A 26,974-nucleotide genomic window follows, 5' to 3' on the forward strand; every position below is an offset into this window, starting at 1 on the left:
TGCAGGCAGGATGGTTTAGCACTCTGGAGGAAGAAACACAGAAAGAGACATTATAACTCATTCTTTGTGTAGGTCAATTTTTTTTTAAAATAGCCTTGTCGAAAGATAACAGTGCCTAGTAGAAATTATTTGACCTTTGACATCAACTACCTTGGGCTTGTTTTTTTTTTAAAGTTATTTCATTAACAAAAGAGTGACTGCGCCCTTCTGTTTCTCTATTCTAATTTAATGATCCTGCTGTTTGCTACTTTGTAATTAAAAGAGGAAGCCCAGACCTAATCGCTTTGTTTTACTCAAATCCCATTAATCCTCAAGGAACATTATTTATCTTACGGAAGTGTGCGGTGGCGTGCAGAGCAACCACTGTGTGATTATAGCATCCTCTTCAATTAAAAAGGTGTGAATAATGACATAAATAAAGAGTGGTGGGAGGGATCAATGACAAGATTGTAGGGTCTAAATTTAGTCAATGTCACTGGTATTCATTTCCGAAATTTTATAAACATGTATGGGTCTTTTTCCAATTGTAAGAACAATAGAATAATGGCTCTGACATTCATTGGTGGTAAACAGCATGAGACTCACGGTTTATCCATCCATCCATTTTCTACCACTTATTCCCTTCGGGGTCGCGGGGGGCGCTGGAGCCTATCTAATCAAAAATGATTTACTGTAGCTAACCGAGAGATCAAATGCATACATACAAACGGTATGTCGACGCTAAAATGGGCAGCAGGTTGCATCAGCTCTTTGCTCTTTTAAGTCTTTTATGTCCTTTGTTTCTTTAATGTTTCCCTCTTGTTTTCATATGTTTTGGCTTTGTTCTTCAAGGACTTTTAGAGCCTGAACTGCAACCACACGGTTTTGATGTGGGCCTGAAAGAGTGGCAACAGATCACAGTCGTTCCTGAGATTTTACAATTGAGCTACCGTATGTCAAAACAATTTCCCATGAGGACCAATAAAGTTTGTCTCAGTCTAATTACATCTTCTAGTAAAGTGCACAACCCGCTGACCCCAGCAGAGATGATGCTGATTCAGTTTCAGTTAGTTGGTCCGAAGGACAACAACAGGACATCATCTATGGGAGGTTCCACGCAGACCTCCGCTATGGCCTTTAGAGTTCAGAGAGAGCTTTGCATTCCTTGTTTTTAAGTTGATCCTGACTGTAGAATTTTGATATGAATGCAATTGACACATTTGAAGCGCAACTGTACACTTTGTCTTCAAAGGACCAGATTAAACTAGCCTTTCTGGAAAAAAATAAAATAAGAATAGACCATACTTGCCAACCTTGAGACCTCCGATTCCGGGAGGTGGGGGTTGGGGGGTGGGGTGGGGCGTGGTTAAGAGGTGAGGAGTATATTTACAGCTAGAATTCACCAACTCGAGTATTTCATATATATATATATATATATATATATATGTATGTATGAAATACTTGACTTTCAGTGAATTCTAGCTATATATATATATATATATATATATATATATATATATATATATATATATATATATATATATATATATATATATATATATATATATATATATATATTTTTTTTTTTTTTTTTAATTATACATAAATAAAATAAATACTTGAATTTCAGTGTTCCGGAGGCTATCCAGTAGATGGCAGTATTGTCCTCTTTAAGAGTGTCACAACATTGCTGTTTACGGTAGACGAACTGCTTTACGGTAGACGAAAACGTGACTGCTGTTGTTGTGTGTTGTTACCGCGCTGGGGGGACGTTAATGAAACTGCCTAACAATAAACCCACATAAGAAACCAAGAACTCGCCCTCGATCATTCTACAGTTATAACGGGATTGGGCAGGCACGCTGTTTATATCGTTGGAAAGCGGACGTGAAAACAGACTGTCGCCGCTGTCCCCACTCAGGTCCGCATTGAGCTGGAGGGGGCGTGGCCTCCAGCTCCGGCTGAATTCCGGGAGTTTATCGGGAGAAAATATCTTCCAGGAGGTTATCGGGAGAGGCGTTGAATTCCGGGAGTCTCCCGGTAAAACCGGGAGGGTTGGCAAGTCTGGAATAGACACCAGCTATCAATATATTTCAACCAAATTAAAACGGTACACAGTTTTAGGATAGGATAGACTTTTATTTATCCCACAATATGAAAATTGCATCGTTGCAGTGCAGGTTTTTTGCATACAGTAAAAGACGTAAAGCGTACTGAAGAACTAAAAATAGTAATAAATACTACATATTGCTCACTAATACAGGTGTATATATACAGTAGCTACTAGTGTTGTCCCGATACCAATATTTTGGTACTGGTACCGGTACCAAAATGATTTCGATACTTCTCCGTACTTTGATATTTTCTAAATAAAGTGGACCACAAAAAATGCTTTTATTTTAACAAAACAATCTTACGGTACATTAAACATATGTTTCTTATTGCAAGTTTGTCCTTAAAAAAATAGTGAATATACAAGACAATTTGTCTTTTATTAGTAAATAAGCAAACAAAGGCTCCTAATGTAGTCTGCTGACATATGCAGTAACATATTGTGTCATTTATCTTTCTATATCGGAGTGTTGCTGGTTACTGGGGTTCGATTCCCACCTTCTACCTTCCTAGTCACGTCCGTTGTGTCCTTGGGCAAGACACTTCACCCTTTGCCTCTGATGGCTGCTGGTTAGCGCCTTGCATGGCAGCTCCCGCCATCAGTGTGTGAATGTGTGTGTGAATGGGTAAATGTGGAAATACTGTCAAAGCGCTTTGAGTACCTTGAAGGTAGAAAAGCGCTATACAAGTATAACCCATTATTTATTTATTATTTTGTCAGAATTATTAAGGACAAATGGTAGAAAAATAATTATTAATCTACTTGTTCATTTACTGTTAATATCTGCTTACTTTCTCTCTAACATGTTATATCTACACTTCTGTTAAAATGTAATAATTAGGGGGTAGCGGGGGGGTGTATATTGTAGCATCCCGGAAGAGTTAGTGCTGCAAGGGGTTCTGGGTATTTGTTCTGTTGTGTTTATGTTGTGTTACGGTGCGGATGTTCTCCCGAAATGTGTTTGTCATTCTTGTTTGGTGTTAAAAGTTGTTTATACCGCCACCCTCAGTGTGACCTGTATGGCTGTTGATCAAGTATGTCTTGCATTCACTTATGTGTGTGTAAAAGTCGCATATATTATGTGACTGGGCCGGCACGCTGTTTGTATGGAGGAAAAGCGGACGTGACGACAGGTTGTAGAGGACGCTAAAGGCAGTGCCTTTATGGCACGCCCCAAATACTGTTGTCCGTGTGGAAATCGGGAGAAATTTGGGAGAATAGTTGCCCCGGGAGATTTTCGGGAGGGGCACTGAAATTCGGGAGTCTCCCGGTAAAATCGGGAGGTTGAAACCGATACCGATAATTTCCGATATTACATTTTAAAGCATTTATCGGCCGATATTATCGGACATCTCTAATTGTATTGTATTGTTTTTTTGATATTTCAAAGTTTTTCTTATTTCAAGGCATGTTGAATGTTAAAACAGTGGGGTTTTTAGGGCCCTTGCACGGATTAAAGGCCTACTGAAATGCAATTTTCTTATTTAAACGGGGATAGCAGGTCCATTCTATGTGTCATACTTGATCATTTCGCAATATTGCCATATTTTTGCTGAAAGGATTTAGTAGAGAACATCGACGATAAAGTTCGCAACTTTTGGTCGCTGATAAAAAAGCCTTGCCTGTACCGGAAGTAGCGTGACGTCACAGGTTGTGGAGAGCCTCACATCTGCACATTGTTTACAATCATGGCCACCAGCAGCGAGAGCGATTCGGACCGAGAAAGCGACGATTTCCCCATTAATTTGAGCGAGGATGAAAGATTTGTGGATGAGGAAAGTGAGAATGAAGGACTAGAGGGCAGTGGAAGCGATTCAGATAGGGAAGATGCTGTGAGAGGCGGGTGGGACCTGACATTCAGCTGGGAATGACTAAAACAGTAAATAAACACAAGACATATATATACTCTATTAGCCACAACACAACCAGGCTTATATTTAATATGCCACAAATGAATCCCGCATAACAAACACCTCCCCCCTCCCGTCCATATAACCCGCCAATACAAATCAAACACCCGCACAACACACTCAATCCCACAGCCCAAAGTGCCGTTCACTTCCCCAAAGTTCATACAGCACATATATTTCCCTAAAGTCCCCAAAGTTACGTACGTGACATGCACATAGCGGCACGCACGTAAGGGCAAGCGATCAAATGTTTGGAAGCCGCAGCTGCGTACTCACAGTACAGCGTCTGCGTATCCAACTCAAAGTCCTCCTGGTAAGAGTCTCTGTTGTCCCAGTTCTCCACAGGCTAATAGTAAAGCTTGACTGTCATCTTTCGGGAATGTAAACAATGAAACATCGGCTGTGTTTGTGTTGCTGCAGCCGGCCGAAATACACCGCTTCCCACCTACAGCTTTCTTCTTTGCTGTCTCCATTGTTCATTGAACAAATTGCGAAAGATTCACCAACACAGATGTCCAGAATACTGTGGAATTTTGCGATGAAAACAGACAACTTAATAGCTGGCTACAATGCTGTCCCAAAATGTCCTCTACAACAAGTGACGTCACGCGCAGGCGTCATCATACCGAGACGTTTTCAGCAGGATATTCCGCGCGAAATTTAAAATTGCACTTTAGTAAGCTAAGTCGGCCGTATTGGCATGTGTTGCAATGTTAAGATTTCATCATTGATATATAAACTATCAGACTGCGTGGTCGGTAGTAGTGGGTTTCAGTAGGCCTTTAAATTAATTATGATAGATTTCAATAGGAAAAATTGATTTGAGATTTTGGGTTACGAGCACAGTCACAGAACTAAGTAAACTCCTGAGCCGAGAAACCACTGTACTTCTGTTAACCCGTAGCCAAACATATGAGACGGCAATAAAGCACACACACATTGCAACTACATTTCCAACATACAGTACCTTCTGCAATATAAAAGAAATAGTTCAACACATGAACAATAAAACGAAATACAACACCATGCCTCAGAAGAGTGGCCGTCCTTGAGAAGCTCGGCTTAGCTTTCAACACAATGGCTTCAACATGCCACCGACATGCAGCCTGTCCGTGGTTGCCTTTTTTTGCCTGACAGGCAAAGGAAGTCGTTAACGACTAAGGGGACTGACAAGTTAAATGGTCTAGGTGACTTCCAGAGTGATGTGTTCCTTTGTTCTCACGGTAAACAATGTTGGAGGTATAGGGAAGCTTGCCATGCCTGAGGGATAGTACTCTATCCCTGTGCAGAGGATGGCTTGGGTTATGATTTATGGTCCTCTCCTTAGGGCATGCCATTTTTATCTGCCCCTTTGCTAGGTATACAAACTTCACAACACAATTACAACACCTATTGTTGTAGAACGTGCAAACAGAACATAACCTAAGGCTACGTGTGGGCTTCTGTTTAACGAGGGTTCTGCATGGCTCTCCCGGCAGCAATTCAATGCTCAACTGGAAAACAAAGACTAAAGAGATAAGGTTGACCATACACTTATTTAATGGGGCATTGACTATTTTTTGAAAGATAAACACCACCACAAAACGGGGGTCAAAGGAAGACATACCATGCTTTATGCCACAAGTATTCATCAAATAGCTTGTCCGTCTTGCACTGAGGAAAGCGGTGGTCTTTAACATTCTGGAAATGCTCTCATATTGATTGATAAACCCTTCCCATTACCCCAGTCACTAACATGTTGCTGGCTGAGTTTGAGAGGAAACTAATAATTCACTATTTTGCTCTTCAATGGCAATATATCATTCAGTCAATTCTATTTTCTTATTCAGAAGTAAACTGACCAAAATAAAAACAGTTTTGCAATTATTGACCATAAGACGGAACTGACACTGTACAAAAGAAAACATTTAGCTATTTAAAGCATGACTTTATGAAAACAACCTTGTGGGCTGCCTGACTATATAAGATAAGACTGGAGTTACTGGATTTCAATATGAATGAAAACAAGAAATTTAAAGGGATACCGTCCACATAGTTTGGGTTTTAATTTCAGTCCATAATGGGCACATCTAATGCTGACAACATTGGCACTTATTTAATAGTTCTGGACCTAAAATTATGTCTACAGATAAAGTTCCCCCCACAATACACACAGAACGGGATTTTAGGCTGGTTTTCTAACAAGTTTCAGAACATTTTACGTCACCTACAGAACACTGGTGGCAATTTCATATTGCATAGTATGCGTTTTGGTTGCATCTTCCCACCGAATTTGAAGGAATTATCAAATATGGCTGCCCAATTCATTGTTGGAAGTTGTGGCAATACAAACTAAAGAAAGGGTCTCTAGCAATTAGAGGGCAAATAATGCCTCAATTTCCACTGAGTGATACCAGTCGCCTGTTATCAGGCACAATCACTTTTACACGGTCCAACCATAAATTAGGTTCATTTAAACATGAATACCAATGTGTTTTATAACTGAGATGACAAAGGTACACATTAATGGCCGCATGTATCCAATTCAAATATAAAACCAACATACATATATATATACTGTATATATATACATATATATATACTGTATATATATATATATATATATATATATATATATATATATATATATATATATATATATATATATATATATATATATGTATACAGTATATATATATATATATATATATATATATATATATATATATATATATATATATATATATATATATATATATATATATATATATATATATATATATATATTAGGGCTGCAACTAACGATTAATTTGACAATTCATTAATCGATTACTAATCAGATAAAAGAGACAAACTACATTTCTATCCTTTCCAGTATTTTATTGAAAAAAAAACAGCATACTGGCACCATACTTATTTTGATTATTGTTTCTCAGCTGTTTGTAAATGTTGCAGTTTAAAAATAAAGGTTTATAGAAAATAAAAATAAAAATAAATAAATTGCCTCTGCGCATGCGCATAGCATAGATCCAACGAATCAATTAATCACCAACTATTTTTTATAACAGATTTTTATCGATTAGTTGTTGCAGCCCTAATATATATATATATATATATATATATATATATATATATATATATATATATATATATATATATATATATATATATATATATACATATATATATATATATATATATATATACACAGTCGCGATCATAAGTTTACATACACTTGTAAAGAACATAATGTCATGGCTGTTTTGAGTTTCCAATACTTTCTACAACTCTTATTTTTTTGTGAGAGTGATTGGAGCACATACTTGTTGATCACAAAAAACATTCATGAAGTTTGGTTCTTTTATGAATTTATTATAAGTCTACTGAAAATGTGACCAAATCTGTTGGGTCAAAAGTATACATACAGCAATGTTAATATTTGGTTACATGTCCCTTGGCAAGTTTGGCTGCAATAAGGCGCTTTTGGTAGCCATCCACAAGCTTCTGGTTGAATTTTTGACCACTACTCTTGACAAAATTGGTGCAGTTCAGCTAAATTTGTTGGTTTTCTGACATGGACTTGTTTCTTCAGCATTGCCTACACGTTTAAGTCTGGACTTTGGGAAGGCCATTCTAAAACCTTAATTCGAGCCTGATTTAGTCATTCCTTTACCACTTTTGACGTGTGTTTGGGGTCATTGTCCTGTTGGAACACCCAACTGCGCCCAAGACCCAACCTCTGGGCTAATGATTATAGGTTGTCCTGAAGAATTTGGAGGTAATCCTCCTTTTTCATTGTCCCATTTAAAGCACCAGTTCCATTGGTAGCAAAACAGACCCAGAGCATAATACTACCACCACCATGCTTGACGGTGGGAATGGTGTTCCTAGGATTAAAGGCCCTCACCTTTTCTCCTCCAAACATATTGCTGGGTATTGTGGCAAAACAGCTCAATTTTTGTTTCATATAACATCACATGGACAAAGATAAGACCTTCTGGAGGAAAGTTCTGTGGTCAGATGAAACACAAATTGAGCCAAGACAGCCATGACATTATGTTATTTACAAGTGTATGTAAACTTCTGATTGCGACTGTATACATATATATATATATATATATATATATATATATATATATATATATATATATATATATATATATATATATATATATATATATATATATATATATATATATATATATATATATATATATATATATATATATATATATATATATATATATATATATATATATATATATATATAGTAAACAGGCTGTTCAATTTCTATAGGTGGCCAGTAGAGAAAACTATAATTTTCATCCAAGTACCACATACTTCAACCACCTTTTAAAGCTTGCTGCCTGCCTACTCCTGTTTATGTTCAGCCTATAGCTGAAGCCTCTCACAGTGCAGCCTTTTACCTTTAGATTTAGTTTTTATGCTTCAGTCCAACATTACAGGCTTTTACCTCAACCAATTTACTGCCTTTCATCGATCCATCCATTTCATCCCCTGCAGAGGACAGGCAACACACAGTATGATGCCGCTGCAATGTTAAAGCACATGTTTGTGGTATGGCTGTTATTGCCTTTCTTTTTAGTTTGTGTGGTTGTGCATGTGTGTGTGTAAATGCAATGTTTATTCTGTATTCAATGTGTAAGTACGCAAAACCATCTGTATATTGTATTTGTCTAACGTGTTTTCACAGGTTGGTCTCAATAAAGTTTAGTCCAATGTGCACAGTTGTACATTAAAATTATGAAAATACTGTATTATTCCGACAAAAAGATGCTACTTTTTTTTCTACGCTTTGAACCCTGCTTTTTATAAAACGGTGTGGCTAATTTATGGATTTTTCTTCGCTAATGGCCGTGTTTTGTACACAACAAAGAGTTTTCAACGGACACTGAAAAGCTGTGTTATTGTTTGTGCTACAGCGCCATCTTTTGGACGACTTCTCTCACTGCAGTTGTTGCGGGCTGAAAATGTGCTTCCTGTTTTATTGCCTTGAACCAAAAAGTAAACCATTCATAGCGATTCTGCTCAAAAGGATTCTTCAATGTTAATCAATCAATCAATGTTTACTTATATAGCCCTAAATCACGAGTGTCTCAAAGGGCTGCACAAGCCACAACGACATCCTCGGCTCAGATTCTTCATCTATCATTCCGAGCAACGTTTGCAAGTTTTACAATATAACTAAAACAATTCATGCTTACTAAATCGTCCCATGTGTGATGTTTGTCGGAGTGTTTTTATACATACTTGTACGTGCTATATTAATGAAATTAAACTAGCATCATTAGCATTGGCGAATGTGCTAACACGTTTATAAGTGCCTGGAGTATTATTAACTTACAACGGCATTCTTTTTGTATTGTTTCAGTTTTGTTATTTCACCAAAACGTCAGTGTGGAGATATTGAGTCTGTTCAGTTGATTGGAAAGCTATCTTCCGCAGCTAGTGGATCCATGACGATGTTTTGTTTGATCACCCGTTTTGCTGCCATGTGACCGGCACCGTTTGGAAACATTTAAGGTATTTAAATAATTATTTACAAAATATTTCATACTTATATACATTTGCGACTTATGGTGCATAAAAATATTTATTTTCTCTAAAATTGTGTGTAGGCAGCTTAAATACCGGTGCACTCTATAGCCCAGAATGTACGGTAGTGTGAAACTATCCTGGTTTTAACAGAGAGAAGAGGTATATGTGTGAAGGTGGATATCTAAGGCTTCTAAATATATCTGCCTTATCAAAATAGTCATCTTTCCAATCCTCCATGTCCTTTTTCCCCCTCCTTCCTCATTTCCTCCTGCCACTTCCTCCCCCTTGAAACTCATGCATACTAAACTATGCTTGCATTGCAGATGTTCAGCTGAGAATCACATGAATTTGCATGGAACTGCAGGACTATTATGTAAATGGCCGAGTGTACCTCCCAGCATCACCCTTTCATTTCCATCCAGCGGATCCTGCAAAATCTGTATCAGAGGAACTTGATACGGGGCGCACCTGTCATTAGCTGCTATGTGTGTAGGGAAGCCCCACAGGAGGCAGAAGAGCTTACGCAACAAAAACATGCGTTTCCGAACAAGCATTTACATTTTAAGTGTAACTTACATCAAGGGCAAGCTGATTTCGCATTGGTATGCAGCAGATATAGTGCTAAGTCTGAAAGGGTATGATCGTGACGAATGAACGTGACGTCAACTTTCGTCAAATACTTTGCTTGTTTGATTGATTGAGACTTGTATTAGTAGATTGCACAGTACAGTACAATTGACCACTAACTGGTAACAAGTTTTTCAACTTGTTTAAGTCGGGGTCCACATTAATCAAATCATGGTATAGATTAGGTTCCTTTGTTGCAAGCAAACAATGATAAATAAAGAGAGATGGGGGTGTTATTGCAGCTGGAACCAATTTCTATTGCAAATGTTGATTCCAAATTAGAGAAGAAGGACTACATGGAGGCGGGCAAGTAGGGCTGCACAATTAATGGAATTTTAATCGTGATCGCAATTTTGGCAGCTACGATTAAATGAGGGTGATCATCTGCGATATTAACATTTAAAAAACCGGCTCAGCTGCATTTTAAACCAAGCAGGTTCACAACCAACAGTCAGCCAACCACCAGGGGGCGACAGATGTGTACAAGTAAGAGTGAGTGACAGCAACAGTCTATGGATAGATCAGCCAGTAGCTCCCAAAAATATTACGAACAATAAATGCATTATTACATCGGTGCCCTCCCGTCCAGCAGAGTTACCCACTGGGTACCAACAGGCACACATTTTAACCCTGGAACACAACGTTTTCTAGGCACTCCCACTCGTTTCCTGAAACCCGGAAATGCTCCGGGGCGAAAAAAAACCCAACAACAAGCACCACAACGAGTTGCACGGCTAAGCTGGGAACAAATTATCGAGTTGCGGAGACATGTTAGGCATTAACAACTCTTCCCTTCTTTGCTCAACTTCCATCATTTACCTGCGCTGTAAAGCTGGTTGCTAACGGAGCGAGCCGCCCTCCACCGGCGCAAAGCCCCGACCAAGAGCTACTAAAGCCGGGGGTGCGCAAAATACCTCAACATCAACCGTGAATCGAGGGACCTCGTACCCATCCACCTCTCAAAGACTTGCCAAATAACAGCTGTATTAATGTTTTATTGGGCCAAATACATGTCCTAAATACCCTATACTCTGAGCAGTGCAATGAATGTGTTCCTTTGCATGTGCCTTTCATGCATAATCTTATTTGGTCGCTGGTTTGCACTTTATGATCGCACTCTGCAATGGCATGTTTATTTTATTTGGCCGTTGGTTCAATTTATCATGAATGATTTATTTTTATAGTTTCATTTTGAAATGAAGGCCAAGTTCACATTCTGTTTAAAATAGAAAGTGCAATAAAATCTGTTTTAATTAGCAGTAAATAATAATAATATTAATAATTAGCTTTTTTATCTCCGAGGAGAAATTTGTCTTGGACATCAAGACACAGCGTTTTACATACATACATACAGTTCATCCGACAATACAGTGACGACAGTGAACAGTGCACAGGTATATCAGTTAGTTATGAGATCACACATTACACTCCCCCCGTATTCCACTATCCCAATATTGCACTCCTTATTACTGCATCCGGTTATTACAGTAGTTTTCTGTTGTTAAAGGCCTACTGAAACCCACTACTACCGACCACGCAGTCTGATAGTTTATATATCAATGATGAAATCTTAACATTGCAACACATGCCAATACGGCCGGCTTAACATATAAAGTGCAATTTTAAATTTCCCGCGAAACTTCCAGTTGAAAACGTCTATGTATGATGACGTATGCGCGTGACGTCAATGGTTGAAACGGAAGTATTCGGACACCATTGTATCCAATACAAAAAGCTCTGTATTCATCGCAAAATTCCACAGTATACTGGACATCTGTGTTGGTGAATCTTTTGCAATTTTTTCAATGAACAATGGAGACTGCAAAGAAGAAAGCTGTTGGTGGGATCGGTGTATTAGCGGCTGGCTGCAGCAACACAACCAGGAGGACTTTGACTTGGACAGCAGACGAGCAATCTGACACTAGCCGCCGACCGCATTGATGATCGGATGAAGTCCTTCGTCGCTCCGTCGATCGCTGGAACGCAGGTGAGCACGGGTGTTGATGAGCAGATGAGGGCTGGCTGGCGTAGGTGGAGCGCTAATGTTTTTAGCATAGCTCTGTGAGGTCCCGTAGCTAAGTTAGCTTCAATGGCGTCGTTAGCAACAGCATTGTTAAGCTTTGCCAGGTTGGAAAGCATTAACCGTGTAGTTACATGTCCATGGTTTAATAGTATTGTTGATTTTCTGTCTATCCTTCCAGTCAGGGGTTAATTTCTTTTGTTTCTATCTGCAGTTAAGCCCGATGCTATCACGTAGCTCCGTACCTAAAGTGCTTCGCCGATGTATTGTCGTGGAGATAAAAGTCACTGTGAATGTCCATTTCGTGTTCTCGACTCTCATTTTCAAGAGGATATAGTATCCGAGGTGGTTTAAAATACAAATCCGTGATCCACAATAGAAAAAGGAGAAAGTGTGGAATCCAATGAGCCCTTGTACCTAAGTTACGGTCAGAGCGAAAAAACTAAATCCTTTCAGCAAAAATATGGCAATATCGCGAAATTATCAAGTATGACACATAGAATGAACCTGCTATCCCCGTTTAAATAAAAAAAATGCATTTCAGTAGGCCTTTAAGTGCTTTGATTGCCAGTGGGACAAAGGAAAACCTATACCTGTTGAGTTTGTACAGTATGTTGCTGTTCTGTACCGTTTACCATTTGGCATCGACACAATTTCACTATGAAGTATGTGGTGTGGGTCACGGGTGATTTTCAGACCCTGCTTCCTCACGGTCTAGTCGAATATTTCTTGAAGGGAACAAGTGGGCTGCATGCCAAATATTTTACCAGCCCTCTTGATAAAGTTTTGAAGTTGGGTTTTCAGTTTGACAGACAGATTTGCAAACCATGTGGCGATGCCGTAACGGATGACGGATTCAATGTTTGCCTTGTAAAACAACATCATGATATTGCTTGCCACACCGTGGACCCTGAGCCTCCTTAGAAAGTGCAGGCGCTGGTTAATACGGGAGCAAACAGAGTCAACTTGGTTGGCCCAAGTTAACTGGGAATCAAAACATTGTGATTAATAATCCTGATTTCAATATTCATGAAAATAATTGTGATTATTATTTTGGCCATAATCGTGCAGCCCTACGGGAAACTATGAGTTCACCACACAAGATTAGATTAATTTGGATGTGCATGTAGGAGATTTTGTAGGGGGAGGCGCATAGCGAGGCGGTGTAGTGTAAACTGGTACCTTCAGACGCAGACCTTGGAACGAAAACACGCAAAATGCAACTAAATACGCACCTGGAGTACTAACTCAGACACCGACACATTTGATTGTTTGATATGGGAATGCTGGCTAGCTGAGTAAAATTACACATGCATGTTAATTAGGTGCCTTCCCTGGATTCAGTGTAAAAAGCAAAGGCGCCTGCAACTCCCTGAGACCCGGCGTAGGATACAGACCAGAACCACTGCAGAGAACGCTGGTTCCCAGGAGGATATTGTGGGATCCTCTGCTACTTTATCGTTAATTGGAAGAACAGTAAAGTCCACCAAGGTTTGCGTGGTACAAGTACAATAGTATATAAACACTACACTGCACACGTTTTGTCTTTAAGGTTTGTTTGGGCAGGCAGAACTGCAACACTGTGACCTCATTAAGAGATTTCAAAATTCCCAGCCTTGGCAACCCTCTCCTTGGAGTTACTTTCCCACGAGCTTTTGCCCTGCACTGTTCCCAAATTCCCCGACCACAGGAAATATGGTGCGTGTCACTGCGTAGACATCGTGTGTTGACCATCTGTCAGTCCACTGGAAGGAGCGGGACTCAAGAGTCTTTTGGATATTGAGTTTGCTTTGTAAAGAGAAATAAGTACATTGTTTTATTCTAAAGCCTTTACTCGCTACATTGGGCACAGGGGAGTTTGCTTCAGAAATGCGGCAGCAAAGAAACATCAACATTTGAACGTTCTGTCCAATTAAGAGTGGGCCAATAGAGCTGTTCAGGGAATCACGACCTATTAGAAAGCTAATGGACAACAAAACCCTGTTATATCTTCAACCGTGATTTTCCTCAAGCGTTTCCCTGAGTTTGAGCAACAGAAAATGGTGTTTGCATTGAACATTGCGAGACGTCGGTGACTTTCCAATAAACACCCAGAGTTGGGAGGCTTTTAGTCAAACTCCACAGCAGCAGCCATCAGGGTGGTGCTGTGGGAGAGTGTACGCGACGGAAGCTTGGAGGCATGGCCGGTGAGCTGACCTCCTAAATGCAGACTTTATTGCCCGGGTATTTTGTTTGCCACCAAAGGGTGACACCTTGTCATACTGCAGTGCTCCGAGTTGGAAAATGAACACACATGCACACACAGACACACACACAGATGTTTTGTTTTCTGCCTCGCCTCGCTTTCAGCCGTGGCCAACCGTCATTTCACGACAGAGGACACACGTAGCGCTGTCCATGATGACAACCACCAGGGCCAGGATAGGTTTAAGGGGAGGAAGGTAAGGCGAGACAGCACCCTATATATAGGTTATTTAATTATAGCAGTTGGAAGTCGAAGAGGAGAGGTGAGATGGGCGCGAGACAGTCCTTGACAATGAAGAGGTAGTTGATTGGATGTGTGTGTGTGTGTGTGTGTGTGTATGTGTGTGTGTGTGTGTGTGTGTGTGTGTGTGTGTGTGTGTGTGTGTGTGTGTGTGTGTGTGTGTGTGTGTGTGTGTGTGTGTGTGTGTGTGTGTGTGTGAGAGAGAAAATATGACATCATCTCCTGGTCCTCTGCCAAAAAGACTCAGACAAGCATCACACCAACTGGCCCAAGGCTTGAGCGCCCTTTAAAAATGGCCACAGGAGGGGGGAAAGAAGTGTTCGAAGGCCAGCTGGGACAGCTGTGGAAGCAAGGCTCATATTCATTCTGGAAATGGGACATGTTTGAGCGAGAATGAGATTATTTGGAGCGACTGAGGAGGAGGAAGAAGAAGGAAAAACTTGGCAAACTGAAGAAAATGTTTTCAAAGGTCCTCTGGCAGGGGACATCGTGCGCTTGTTTCAAAAAGTTGGGACTTCCGTAAATAATAAAATACATTCATACATCGTCACCACTCGCAAATCAGGGTTTTCTTAATTGCTTAGTTCAGTTCAGTTTGTTTGGAACATGCATACGATACAATGTAATGCATCCCACAATTCCAGTTGTTTCATTACAGCACGTTTGAAAAGGAGTACGAAGAATCAGAGCTAATTTAATCCTACCCCTTTTTATACCATAGCAATTTTATCCAATTTCCTTGTTCTCTGTAACAGAACAGTGAACAAATAAATAATACATTAATAATATACCATAGTAAGCAAACAATTATTAAATACATAAATAATATGTGTCTAAAGAAAAAAAAAGGGTTCAAGATGTTCATCATAATTCTTGTTCTGTGTACTTTGTGAACACTTGTAGTTTGAACCGTCTCTTAAAGTGAATCATATTGGTGCTTTGTTTTGATTTCTTTGGTTAATCCATTCCATAATTTAATTCCACATACTGATATGCTAAATGTTTAAAGTGTTGTAAGAGCATACAAATGTTTTAAATGAGATTTTCCTCTAAGGTTTTATTTCTCCTCTTTTGGGAGAAGAATTGTTGTACATTCTTGGGTAGCAGGTTATAGTTTGCTTTATACATAATTTTAGCTGTTTGCAAATGCACCAAATCGTTGAATTTCAATAATTGTGGTTTGTATGTTCTCTATATCCAACATTATGTATTATTCTAACTGATCTTTTTTGTAACACAGTTTGCTTAGAGATACATAATGACCAGTTGTTGTACAGAATCAGGCATGTGAGCACACTTTGAGGAAAAAAATAAGAAAACTGACAGGAAATTGGCACAAAGTGCTGCCACGCAAACCTCGAAAGACAATTTTGAAAATCAAGACGACATTTCCTGCAATTGGGTGCATTTCTATACTATTTTTTTACCTTTAGATTTTGGCTGTCTTTTGACATTTACATGTACTTTGTAATGTACCACATAATTTTCAGGTTTTTTTTAATACATCATTTACTAACATTATTATCATTGAAAATGTAATGTAAAATTCTATAACATGCATGCAAAGAAAACGTTTTCCATTTGCCAACTCTATCTTATAGCCATGCCGCTCGGGTAATACACTTCCAGTGTTGTGACCTCTGTTTACACCCGTCATGCCAAATATAAACCTCTCTGCTGTCTACTAATAAAAGCTCTAGAACTTACAACTAGGGATGATGTTCGTTAAGAAATTGAATTCGAGCCCATTATCGAATTATGCTAATGGTCAACGAGACCGAATATTAAAAAGGAGAAGAGGGAATCTGGCGTGTTTGATGGAGAACTTGCCCAGCTGTTCATTCGGACACAGAAGATGAGGACTTTGATGGATTTGTGGATGAGGATTGATCAAAAAATAATGTGAGTACATTGATAAATACTTAAATGAAGTACAACCGGAACTCAGCTTTGCTCCTTCTGCCTTTTTAAAAACAGCGTCCATGCATGCTAGCGTATGTTTTAAGCTAGCGTATGTTTTAAGCTAGCGTATGTTAAACCATGCCAGCGGCCAAAAATATGCTGCGCCTTATTTATGCGTTAAATACAGTAATAGCACCCGTAACTGACACAGCAGCGCCTTTTAATACGGTGCGCCGTATGGTCGCGAAAATACGGTATAGTGGCTTCGATAACGGGAACCAGTTCTCAAAAAGGGATTCGAATCCATGGAATCGGTTCTTTTCTTATCGAACAATCGGGAGAACCGGTTTCGAACATCATCCCTAACTACAACTGGTTCGGAACTAACAATGTTCAGATTGTAATCATCCAAATATAAATAGCAGGCAAAGTAGGCAGCCATCAATGCTGTGAGAGCGAACACAGCTAGCTCGATTATGCTAACAAGCGAACTTGTTTCGGCGCCCTGTCCTGCAATTCAGAGCAACGTTTACGAAAGAGGAACAGTGAGTACCTGCGACTGGGCGAGCGTTCGACAAATTTTGTTTATATCCTATTTTTTCGATATTTCATTAAAAAAAAACTGGGAAATCATATTTTGACACAAAAATTATGGTTTAAAAACGCAGACATTCCACATGCCTGCAGATTACATTACGTATTTTCAATTAATGTGTGGTTGTATTTATTTGCGTATTTAACTTTTATTTAATGTAGTGGTAGAACACATTTTACGAATTAATTCCAAAAAATTTCTAATTTGCAGTTTACAGATCCCCATGTTGTTGTTTTTTTATGTCTAAAACCTTTTTTCCTCTCAAATGAATGGTTTTCTAAGGTACCATCTAAGTGTGTTCTGATCAGGATTTTATGCTGCCGATTCCGATACTGCTCATGTAATTTTTAAAATGTATTTATGATGAGTGCTACTGACTGTATGATCTTAGAAAGGAACCATCCAATCACTTTATTTTTAGAAGGTGATCTAGTAGTGGGTCGTACTATACATTTGGGTATCAATAGGGATCGAAGGGGCAAGTGATTTCAGAATACAGGCCGATCAATTGGAGCACTGCTATTGGCATCTATTGACACAAAGTATGTAACGTCAACATATTTACATAGTCAATGACGTCAACTTAGTAAACAAATTGCCCCATCCCTAGAAATCAATCATTCATTCATTATGCTGATAGTAAATATAAACATTACTCAAATTATATCATAGACAATACCAGATGTCTCTCAGCACTGGATAAAACAACTGTATGTGTGTTTTTTTTTACCCAATCTAATCCGCGCCTTCGTGTCTGCTTTACCAGTCACCACTCCTTTCAATGTAATATTAGGCTAACGCCTCAGCAATGGTTCTTTTCAGAACTCAATTCTATGGCGCCTCTTGTCCTGAGATAACTATGATTAGTCCCGTCTCAAGAGGAGGAAATAAAGAGAATGTAGCCACACAAACAAGCACATTTACACTCCAGGCCAACAAATACATTACACTCAGACACAAATAGACAAACTCTATTCACTGGATGTATAAGAAACCCTGAATTTGCTGGAAAATGTGCAAAAACCAACTGCAAATCGGGTTAAGATACCTGGCAGGGGTGGCCGGAAATAAGAGCTTTTCTACTAGTAATTAGATAACTAGTTTATCAATATTTGGACTACTATATACCTACTGACGATAGGAGTCAGTCAATGTAAAAATCTTGAATTAAAAGTACCAGCAGCTAATATTTTAAAGAGTTAAGTCTGATTTAAACTGACAGTACTATTACATAAAGATGGCTGAAACAGTAGACTCAAACTGAGCTTCTGGCCCCAGCTGTAGCTAAAGTGGACTGTTCAGTAAAAATAATCAACATAGAGAGAGCAATATCTGGCTGTTTTCTTTCAATTTTCACTCGAGTGTGGTCCAAATAGGATAACATGGCAAAGAAATTGAAATCACAAATGAATGGAGTTCTCCGGAAAGTGAGCTCAGCACTCTGGACCGATGTCTGATTTTGAGATATATAAAAAAGTATACAGTACATTGCTCGGTAGGGAACAAAAGGCAAACAGCATGATATCTCAGAGAAAAATGCATATTTCAATTGGGCTTAAATTCTCCTACTGAATGGGCAAAGCGGCCCAACACGGATTTTTCTGAGATCTGATTTTTTTCCAGCTTACTGTTTACACTAGGGTTATACGGTATACCGGTATTAGTATAGTACCGCGCGATACTAATGAATCATTTTCGGTACGATACCGTCTCTGAAAAGTACCGGTCCCGCACCCCCCCCGCGCCCGCGTCCAAGTCACGTCGTGTCATTGCTGGTTTACGAGCAGAGGAGCATGTTCGGCGGCACACAATCAAGGAGTACTTACAAGAAAACACAATGTGTAGACAGAAAAGGGAGAACGGACGCATTTTGGCTTAAAAACTATAGATAAAGGTGAAGTTATAACACTGAAACACCCTCACGAAAAGGTGCTTTAAGACATGGCTAGCTAGCTGGCTAGCGGCTAACGTCCGTCTAACGTCGGCAGTGTTTTAGCGACTTCTAAATCACTAATACTGGTCTCCATGGCGACAAATAAAGTACGTTTCTTACTTATTTAACGTGCAATTATTTATGAAAATATGGAAAATATGCTGTGGGTGTATTCTACAGAGAAACAGCTAGAAGAAAATACCGTAGAAGCCACCTCCTCTCCAAGGTAAATGTTTTAGGGTATTACATTTCTTCAGAAAACTACTGTAGATGTTTGTAGTACATTATATTGTATTGTTTTTCCACACAATATTTATTATGTAAAAGGGTGTTTTTGTCTTTAAAATACATGTTTCATGTTAAAACTGTTAAGTTAAAGTACCAATGATTGTCACACACAATCACCACAATGTGGTGAAATTTGTCCTCTGCATTCAACCCCATGTTCACCCCCTTGGAGGTGAGGGGAGTAGTGAGCAGCAGTGGTGGCCGCGCCCGGGAATCATTTTTGATGATGCAACCCCTAATTGCAACCCTTGATGCTGAGTGCCAAGCAGGGAGGTAATGGGTCCCATTTTTATAGTCTTTGGTATGACTCGGCCGGGGTTTGAACTCACAACCTACCGATCTCAGGGCGGACACTCTAACCACTAGGCCACTGAGGGTATTACATGTCTTCAGAAAACTACTGTAGTACATTATATTATATTGTTTTTCCTCACAATATTTTTCATGTTAAAATCGCAGAATTAATTAACTTGTACCACTGCATAATGGTGCACGCAAGACCCTATCCAAATGACCTAGAATTTTACACAAATGGAATGACAAAGGACACATGATGGTATGTAAAGTAAGACTACTGGACAGAAGACATCAAGAACTCTTACAGATACCAACTGCATTTTTCTATTCTACTAAGAAGTATATTAGTGGTCTGTAGGGTTAATCATTTTCTTGGAGCCTCATTAACTTGCATGAGCTTGCATTGGTGTTGATTTAACCATCACGCTTAAGGAATGGAACTGAATCATGTCACAAAGCGCATGCAAATGGTGCATTGCCAAGAAACTTCAAATAAATATGTCTTAAAGGCCTAATGAAACCCACTACTACCGACCACGCAGTCTGATAGTTTATATATCAATGATGAAATCATTGATATATTGCAACACATGCCAATACGGCCGGGTTAACTTATAAAGTGCAATTTTAAATTTCCCGCTAAACTTCCGGTTGAAAATGTCTATGTATGATGACGTATGCCCGTGACGTCAATAGTTAAACGGAAGTATTCGGACACCATTGAATCCAATACAGAAAAGCTCTGTTTTCATCTCAAAATTCCACAGTATTCTGGACATCTGTGTTGGTGAATCTTTTGCAATTTGTTTAATGAACAATGAAGACTGCAAAGAAGAAAGTTGTAGGTGGGATCTGTGTATTAGCGGCTGGCTGTAGCAACACAACCAGGACGACTTTGACTTGGATAGCAGACGCGCTATCCGACGCTAGCCGCCGACCGCACAGATGATCGGGTGAAGTCCTTCGTCCTTCCGTCGATCGCTGGAACGCAGGTGAGCACGGGTGTTGATGAGCAGATGAGGGCCAGCTGGCGTAGGTGGAGCGCTAATGTTTTTATCATAGCTCTGTGAGGTCCCGTTGCCAAGTTAGCTTCAATGGCGTCGTTAGCAACAGCATTGTTAAGCTTCGCCAAGCTGGAAAGCATTAACCGTGTAGTTACAGGTCCATGGTTTAATAGCATTGTTGATTTTCTGTCTATCCTTCCAGTCAGGGGTTTATTTCTTTTGTTTCTATCTGCATTTAAAGGCCTACTGAAATGATTTTTTTTTTTATTTAAACGGGAATAGCAGATCCATTCTATGTGTCATACTTGATCATTTCGCCATATTGCCATATTTTTGCTGAAAGGATTTAGTAGAGAAAATCGACGATAAAGTTCGCAACTTTTGCTCGCTGATAAAAAAAAGCCTTGCCTGTACCGGAAGTAGCGTGACGTCACAGGAGCTAGTATTCCTCACAATTCCCCGTTGTTTACAATGGAGCGAGAGATTCGGAGCGACAAAGCGACGATTACCCCATTAATTTGAGCGAGGATGAAGGATTCGTAGATGAGGAACGTTACAGTGAATGACTAGAGAGGCAGTGATGGACGTATCTTTTTTCGCTCTGACCGTAACTTAGGTACAAGCTGGCTCATTGGATTCCACACTCTCTCCTTTTTCTATTGTGGATCACGGATTTGTATTTTAAACCACCTCGGATACTATATCCTCTTGAAAATGAGAGTCGAGCACGCGAAATGGACATTTAAAGTGACTTTTATCTCCACGACAATACATCGGTGACACACTTAGCTACTGAGCTAACGTGATAGCATCGTTCTCAAATGAAGATAGAAACAAAATAAATAAACCCCTGACTGGAAGGATAGACAGAAGATCAACAATACTATTAAACCATGTACATGTAACTACACGGTTAAAAATTCTCAGCCCGGTAAGGCTTAACAATGCTGTTGCTAACGACGCTAAGGCTAATTTAGCAACTTAGCAACCGGACCTCACAGAACTATGATAAAAACATTAGCGCTCCACCTACGCCAGCCAGCCCTCATCTTCCCATCAACAGCCGTGCTCACCTGCGTTTCAGCGATGGACGGCGCGACGAAGGACTTCATCCGTGGGTTTGGCGGCAAGCATCGGTTAGGCGTAGTAAGTAGTCCTTGTTGTGTTGCTGTAAGTATTGTACTTAGCCGCTAATACACCGATCGATCCCACCTACAACGTTCTTCTTTGCAGCCTCCATTGTTCATTAAACAAATTGCAAAAGATTCACCAACACAGATGTCCACAATACTGTGGAATTTTGTCGAAGAAAACAAGAGGTTTTTGTATCGGGTCGATGGGGTACAACCACTTCCGTGGATTTTGTGACGTCACGCGCATAAATTATATCCAAAGGAGTTTTTCAACCGGAAGTGTGGCGGGAATTTTAAAATTGCACTTTATAAGTTAACCCGGCCGTATTGGCATGTGTTTCAATGTTAAGATTTCATCATTGATATATAAACTATCAGACTGCGTGGTCGGTAGTAGTGGGTTTCAGTAGGCCTTTAAGCATGATGCTATCACATTAGCTCCGTAGCTAAAGTGATTCGCCGATGTATTGTCGTGGAGATAAAAGTCACTGTGAATGTCCATTTCGCGTTCTCGACTCTCATTTTCAAGAGGATATAGTATCCGAGGTGGTTTAAAATACAAATCCGTGATCCACAATAGAAAAAGGAGAGAGTGTGGAATCCAATGAGCCAGCTTGTACCTAAGTTACGGTCAGAGCGAAAAAAGATACGTCCTGCACTGCACTTTAGTCCTTCACTCTCACGTTCCTCATCCACAAATCTTTCATCCTCGCTCAAATTAATGGGGTAATCGTCGCTTTCTCGGTCCGAATCGCTCTCGCTGCTGATGTAAACAATGGGGAAATGTGAGGAGCCTTTCAACTTGTGACGTCACGCTACTTCCGGTACAGGCAAGGCTTTTTTTTATCAGCGACCAAAAGTTGCGAACTTTATCGTCGATGTTCTCTACTAAATGCTTTCAGCAAAAATATGGCAATATCGCAAAATGATCAAGTATGACACATAGAATGGATCTGCTATCCCCGTTTAAATAAAAAAAAATCATTTCAGTAGGCCTTTAAATGTTGCTCTGATTTCAATGTTTTTGAAAAATCAACAGCATACCCTTGTCAATCAGGCAGCATTGTAAAGAACAGAGACAGATGGCAAAGTTGACCCATACTCTGTCTTTCGAGCCGTCAGTCCACCCATCACAATCCCGACACCAGCACTTCCACTAAAAGCCTTGGAAGAACAACTGCTTTTTACGGCCACTTAAAAAAAAATGGCCTAAGCAACAGCCAGGAGCATAACGCGACACTTTGAGTGCTTAGAACTCCAATCCTACTAAAGGAGACGCAACAAATCTTTGTGAAAAGCAAGTCTCAATAAAAAGGACACAGTAGCTTCCTTGTCAAATCATCTTGATTTCAACTCAGCTGTGAATAGAACAGACATCGGACTGTAAGATCAACCCTAAATAACCATCTTAGGCACCGTACTATCTTTTTGAAAGCGCCCAACTTGTTTAATATTTTTGCCTTAGTCAAATGACCATCCAGACGACATGAACGTGATCTGTCCTTTTGGCCAAACATGTGCGACCTGTTAAGTATTTAACCAATGTTTGGCGTGGGTGGGAATAATGCAGCAGGGTCCACATTAATGAGTGTTGCGAAAAAAACACACAACCAGCAATTGTGAGCTGGCCTCACTTTCCTCCCACCCACTGGACAAAGGCTTGATTTATGTCAGACAAACCGTCACTGTGGATGACAAGGATAGAAGAGGTTAAAGGCCAGAAGGCAAGCGGGAATGATAAGTCTAGTTTCCGTAAAATTTTTATTCAGTCGGAGTCATACAGTAGGCAGGTCACACTCTTTGACATGTGCGGTGTCTGGGAGAATCTTGTACAGGGTTTCTACAGGTGTCAGCAAATCTAATTGAATTCTCATTAATGCCTTTTTAATGCAACTTAAAGTTAATGCCCATGTCCGACTGCAAATCGTTATTATACAGAGTCAAAAGCAAATAATTGTCTGTACTGAAAAAATTGTAGGCATTTGACAATAATATGGTTGAATAGCTGAAAAGTTTAAATTAAACACTAAGCAATAATGTAAGCATAACATAATGACAATCTAAGTAACCCTTTCAAATGTAATATGTATATTTGTAATTACTGTAGTATTTTGTTCTATTGTAATTGGAAGGTTCATCCATCCATCCATTTTATACCGCTGTAATTGGAAGGGGAATTACTTAATTATCCTAAATAGGTAAACAAACATTAAAATTAAAATGGACTCTCAATATGTGTTAGGAAAAACATCAGGAAGTGCAGTTTTTTTCTCCCTATTGGAAAAACTTTGTCAGGTGGTTTGTTTTGTTGTCTTTTTTGTTGCCAATTACAATTGTAAGATTTGTTTTAATGCCTCTTGACATCGTATTTAATGTTTTGCGATGCCATTTAAAGCCTTAATTTTCATTACCGTATTTTTCGGACTATAAGTCGCAGTTTTTTTCATAGTTTGGTGCGACTTATACTCAGGAGCGACTTATGTGTGAAATTATTAACACATTACCGTAACATATCAAATAATATTATTTAGCTCATTCACGTAAGAGACTAGACGTATAAGATTTCATGGGATTTAGCGATGTGGAGTGACAGATTGTTTGGTAAACGTATAGCATTTTCTATATGTTATAGTTATTTGAATGACTCTTACCATAATATGTTATGTCAACATACCAGGCACGTTCTCAGTTGGTTATTTATGCGTCATAACGTACACTTATTCAGCCTGTTGTTCACTATTCTTTATTTATTTTAAATTGCCTATCAAATGTCTATTCTTGGTGTTGGGTTTTATCAAATAAATTTCCCCAAAAAATGCGACTTATACTCCAGTGCGACTTATATATGTTTTTTTCCTTCTTTATTATGCATTTTCGGCCGGTGCGACTTATACTCCGGAGCGACTTATACTCCGAAAAATACGGTAAATAAATTTAAGGACTTTTAATGCGGACATCCACCTAGCGCTCCCTCTCCTAACTTGCCCACTCACTTACACACGTCACTCACCCCACATACCGCCATTCTTAAAGGGGAACACACAGCTTATGGCCATCACGAAGCCAGAGATGGAATGCTAGAGGCATTGAGTGCCACTCTATTAAATGACATTGAAACTAACTTGCCAAATTCTAAGTTTGTTGGCATTGTTTGCCATGAAAGTGTAGATGTGGCGGTTTTTAAATGACTGATGATCAACATACAGGTGAGAATAATCAATTAAATATGTCATATGCATGTATGCCCTGGCACACCATTATCATCATTTCATGACCGAGGCAACAAACTTTTTACACTTTTATAATGAAATAAATACACCTACAATTTATTAAATAAAAATATACAAAATAATACTGGCAGTGGTAAAGTTATAGATTCATGAAGGAAACAAGAAAGTGAATGAATAATAAATAATAATAATACATTCACATGTGCATACTTTTTTTTTTCTTTTGTATTATTTTTTTAATGAATTAAGTAACGTTTATGACAACCATTTTCCAAAACACAATGTAGTATGTGAGATATAACGGGATAAAGCATACATTTATCATTTGTTTTCAAAACGGTTACAAAAAAGTGGTACCCCAAACATTTTCTGTGGGACCCCATTTGTATGACTTGATGGGGTCCCTGGGAACCCATTTTGAAATTCCTAGTGCCAACACTGCATAACCATAACCTGGCTCTTAAGAAGCCACAACAATATGCAGGGTTCGTACACCTTTTCCATGGCCAAATTCAAGTACATTTTAAGGACTTTCAAGTTAAATTTTCCAGTTTTTCCAGTACCCTTTAAAAGGCGAAAACCAGTGTGAATCAATCCATAGCCTTGTTGTTTGAGGTCAACAAATGTTGTTTGTAGGAAAAATATGGAACATCTGCTAAAAACCTAAGCCTAACATTGAACCAGCAGTTATCATTAACTAAATGGGGCATAGAAAATGAAGCAGTGTTTGTGTAGACTATTCAATGTCATTGGTGTTTGCAAAAGTGTCTCCATTTGTGTTGTTTTTCACATTTCTTGTTTTTTCTTCTTACTTACAGCACTCAATGACATCGAACAGCACGGATTGATTCACACAAGTTAAGTAGACAACCAAAATAATGGAGCAAAAAAATACATCGAACCATGTTGGATTGCCTTTTTGCATACTTTGCAGCAGGCTACACGTGCATTTGGTCCACGTTTTATCCAAAGTTGGTATGTCATTTTCCATCCAATTTTCATTAAAACGACAACCTCCCGGCATGATGGAGCAACGCACCACTGTCCTCTTGGGGGCGACACAGAGCCGTATATACATGACAACAACCTAATGTAAGGGCTCGTGCAAAGCCAACAGATCAAGTGTGTAGCTTTCATTTTTCAGGAAGCTTATTTTATTTGTTTGCATTTTATAAGTAGCCTATTGAGTCAGACTGCCGAGAAATATGATGAACATTTCCAAGCATTTACAAGCACGTCACCCAAAATTCAAGCATTTTTCAAACCTTGAAAACACAACATTAAAATCCGAGCATTTTCAAGGATTTTAAGCACCCGTACGAACCCTGAATATGTAATGTTTCCTCTACCAATGGACGTATGTGTCTACTGTTAATATATGTTGTTTTTTTTTTAAAAGATTCCGATGTGTGTATAAGTACAGTTTGAGCACATTCATATTGTGACAATAATGATTACCCCCCCACTCTACATCCCACCCCCCGGATTGTAAATAATGTAAATAATTCAATGTATATACTCTGATGATTAACTTGTGTGATGACTGTATTATGCTGATAGTATATATTTGTACCATGAATTGATTTACTAGGACCCCGACTTAAACAAGTTGAAAAACGTATTCGGGTGTTACCATTTAGTGGTCAATTGTACGGAATATGTACTATACTGTGCAATCTACTAATAAAAGTTTCGATCAATCAATCAATCAATTACAGAGATTAAGCTCATATTGTTAGGCAGTGTACAGTATATACACAGAATATTTAATTTTTTTGTCCAATGCTGAACTGTTTCACTAAGATCGATGACCCTCTGTGACCACCACCCATTCAAACCCCGACACAGCCCATTCATTTTGAGTAACAATGACCGAGGATAAATATCAGAGGGATGGGACTTGAGGGGGGTGTTTGAGTA

At 39.1% G+C, this 26,974-nt stretch overlaps 1 protein-coding gene across 3 annotated transcripts in view; it reads right to left on the minus strand.

The window, feature by feature from the left end:
* Positions 1-26,974, minus strand: part of ptprsa (protein tyrosine phosphatase receptor type Sa) — a 634,816-nt gene that overhangs the window by 349,184 nt on the left and 258,658 nt on the right. For all 3 annotated transcript variants that reach the window (XM_062028063.1, XM_062028064.1, XM_062028065.1), the window contains one exon: positions 1-23. This exon is cut by the window's left edge and continues 211 nt beyond it. The gene's annotated coding sequence lies outside the window, so the exon portion shown is untranslated. The remainder of the gene's footprint in view (positions 24-26,974) is intronic.

Source organism: Entelurus aequoreus, linkage group LG19, assembly GCF_033978785.1.
Source record: "Entelurus aequoreus isolate RoL-2023_Sb linkage group LG19, RoL_Eaeq_v1.1, whole genome shotgun sequence".
In the NCBI taxonomy this organism is placed as follows: domain Eukaryota; kingdom Metazoa; phylum Chordata; class Actinopteri; order Syngnathiformes; family Syngnathidae; genus Entelurus; species Entelurus aequoreus.